Source organism: Gopherus evgoodei, unplaced genomic scaffold, assembly GCF_007399415.2.
Source record: "Gopherus evgoodei ecotype Sinaloan lineage unplaced genomic scaffold, rGopEvg1_v1.p scaffold_263_arrow_ctg1, whole genome shotgun sequence".
Taxonomy (NCBI): Eukaryota; Metazoa; Chordata; order Testudines; family Testudinidae; genus Gopherus; species Gopherus evgoodei.
The window spans coordinates 31,828-34,829 of record NW_022059926.1 but is presented as its reverse complement, the minus strand read 5'-3'; the positions used below and the strand labels follow the sequence as shown (position 1 = coordinate 34,829).

At 51.2% G+C, this 3,002-nt stretch overlaps 1 non-coding gene across 1 annotated transcript; it reads left to right on the top strand.

Moving 5' to 3' along the window:
- The first annotated feature begins 560 nt into the window (after positions 1–560).
- Positions 561–633, top strand: TRNAV-AAC. The gene has a single exon. It is a non-coding gene; the product is annotated as a tRNA-Val (tRNA).
- The last annotated feature ends 2,369 nt before the right edge of the window (positions 634–3,002 follow it).

The window sequence follows — 3,002 nt, the reverse complement described above, 5'->3', positions numbered from 1 at the left end:
GTAACACAGGAACTAAGGCAGGAATAGGGTGAGGAAGCAAGTAAAGCCGAGCAAGGAAGGCAAAAGTTAATCTTATCTTCATGGGCAGCTCGCAATGACGTCCTTTTTCTGTGCCACAGCTGACAACAACATCCCAGACAGAAAAGTAACAGGCCAAAAAGAAACCTAGCAGCTGCTGAAACAGTTCAGTTGGGAGCGTGCTAGACTAACAGGCTCTTCTAACCTCCTTTATGCACGGGCGGGATGTTTTCTGAGAGTGCAGCAGTTCCTTTAACTGCCACGAGTCCCTCATTTCAGGCTATGCAGCTGGAAAAGACAGCATGGGCTTCTGCACCGAGTTGGCCCACCTGACCTTTCATTCTTCTCTTGCTCTTTGTCAGCAAGGAGAAGAAAAAGAAGCTCTCCCTCAAGCTGGAGTCACACGGGCGAGGTAAGGACGACTTCCTGAGTGCTGGCTCCAGTCCTCTGCCCTGCCAGCTGACCTATCGAGGGGCTACCACCACATTCTCTAGATTTGTCCATCGGTCTGTGCCAGAGTGAGCAACAGCCAAGTAGGTGGAGTTTCTGTAGTGTAGTGGTTATCACGTTTGCCTAACATGCAAAAGGTCCCTGGTTCAAAACCAGACAGAAACATGCTGGCTTCCTTTTCCCAGATCCCCTTGTTGTTCAGAAAGGCCACTCCTCCTATTGGCCTGTCCCTGGGATAACTCCAACCCCTGCATGACAGAGGATGCTGACAGCAGTGGAGAAAGCACCTTGGTGTCAGGCTGGAGAACCTAGAGTAGTTAGGCCAGTCACCATTTGGAGGCTTGTGGCTTGGCCACCTCTGCTGTTGGAGGTTGGCCTATAGAGGCTCTCACTTCCTGCTGGGCTCCTTTGTGTGACTGGCCAAAGGAGGAAGTGAGGCAGGAATGGGGCAATAGAGGAAAGTTGAGCTGAGGAAGGCAGGGAAGAAGCTGTGCGGCTAAGTGGGGTTAGTAGAGCACCACCCTTCATTCTGCAAAGCCTGGGGAGGTGCGGTTGGCTGCTGGGAGGCAGAATCCTGTGCCTGCCTCTTGGCTTCCCAGGGGTGGCTACTTGCAGCCCAGGAGAAGAAGGGGGGTTCTGGGTGAAAGGAAAACAAGCAAAGCTGAGTCCAAGTGGAGAATGGCGGCTCCTTTATAGCCAACCTGGGAGCGTGACTGATGGTTTTAGAGGTGGAGGCTGGGCTGGCTGTGAGCAACTGGGATCCAGGAAACCCCCACCTGCCCTTCTGAGGGCTGAACCCATGGAGGTGCGGTTGGCTGCTGGGAGACAGACCCCTGTGGCTGCCTGTTGGCATCCCAGGGATGGGTCCTTGCAGCCCAGGAGAAGCGGGGTTCTGGGGGGAAGGAAAAGCAGCAATGGTGAGGCTGAGTGGGCTCCTTTCTGGCCGAGATGGTGGGCTGTGGTGAGTCTGGGAGTTGCCTGTAAGCCATAAGTGGACGTAGTGCAGTGAAAACCGCTGCTCCATTCTGGCCGACCTGGGGGCACCATGGATGACTTGGGAGTGGGGGCAGGGCGCTGGCTGTGAGCAAATGGGATCCAGGAAGCCCCAGCCTGCCCCTCCAGGGGCCGAGTCTTCTTCTTCTCTCCTGCCATGGGAGCCCGGCCTTAAGCCTGCCCAGCATGTGCAGCAGCTCGAGCATTAAGCCTTCCTGTGTGCATACAGCCTAGTGTAATAAGGTGTAAAGTTTAGATTGTGAATTTATCTTTAATTTCCATGGTAACTTACTTTGATCTTTTATTCCTACCACTTATAATCCTTAAAACTCCATCTGTCTGTAGTTAATAAATCTGTTTTATGCTGTACTTAAACTGGTGTATTTTGCTTGAAGTTCTTAGGAAATCTCAGCTCCATTACAAGGCTGGTTCATGTACTATTCACAGTGAGGGAGGGGTGGACCCTGCGTAATAAACTCACACTGATCAGGCTTCTGATTAAGGCAAGATGGTATGATCCAGGGGTGCAAGGCTGCAGAGCTGTGGGGGGGCGACTCTCTATCATTAGTGTTATGAGTGGCTGCAGAAGCATTCATGTAATTCAGTTGGCTGTGTCCCTACCTACGGATGTCTGTGTAAGTGCAATATCTGCCAGAGATTCACAGCTTGTCTCAGCATCACATGTGTGAGAGGGAGTCCAGGTGGTGGGACAAAGGGCTCAGGGGTCCCACTGTTCAGGTTGCATCCCGGAGATCCCATCACAGACTTTCAACAACCACAGCGGATGCTCACTGAGAGAGAGAGAGAGATGCCAAAATAGTGATCTCCAGTGCCTGCAGACATCAAACTATCAGGAATTCTGTGCACAGAGAGGACCCTGCTAGTGGAAAATGCCTTTGAAAAAGACCCTTCTGTCCCCAGCTGTGGTCGTACAGTGCTCAGTGCTCTGCGTTGTGGCCTCAAGAGCCATGGATGCAAGTTGAGTTACGATGACCTTTTCCTTGTCTCCACGTTTCTTAGGTGCCTCCTTCCAACACTTGTCAGAAAAAATGACCGGTTTCTTTTACAAGCATTTGCATTGCAAGGCAGAGGCAGTCTTCTCTGCTTCCTCAAAAGATTGACCAAAAAGTGGGAGGAGTGGACACATTTGGCAAGGCACCACCACTGGGTTCTGCATCTCTAACCTCCACTTTACCTGGCAAGTGCCTCTGGGACTTTTCTCCCAGCTGCTCCATTTTTCATCAGTGACAATCAAAAGGAAGACGACATGACATCTGTGTGTGGACATCCCCAGTGAATCACAAGGACGTGTGGTGCAGGCTTTTATGTTGCAGCAATTGCAGTCAAAGCAACCACCATGCCAATGCCAGTCACAGCAGCCTTTTCATCAACTCCAGGCTTGTGATTTGATTCTTTCCAACGTTTCTCTCCAAAGAAGCCTTTTCCTTAGCAAGCAATGACTTGGATACCAAGGGAGGTCTCTTCTGTTTCCTAGAAAGACACAGGAAAATGTGAGCAGAGGAGACAAAAGCCATACAACA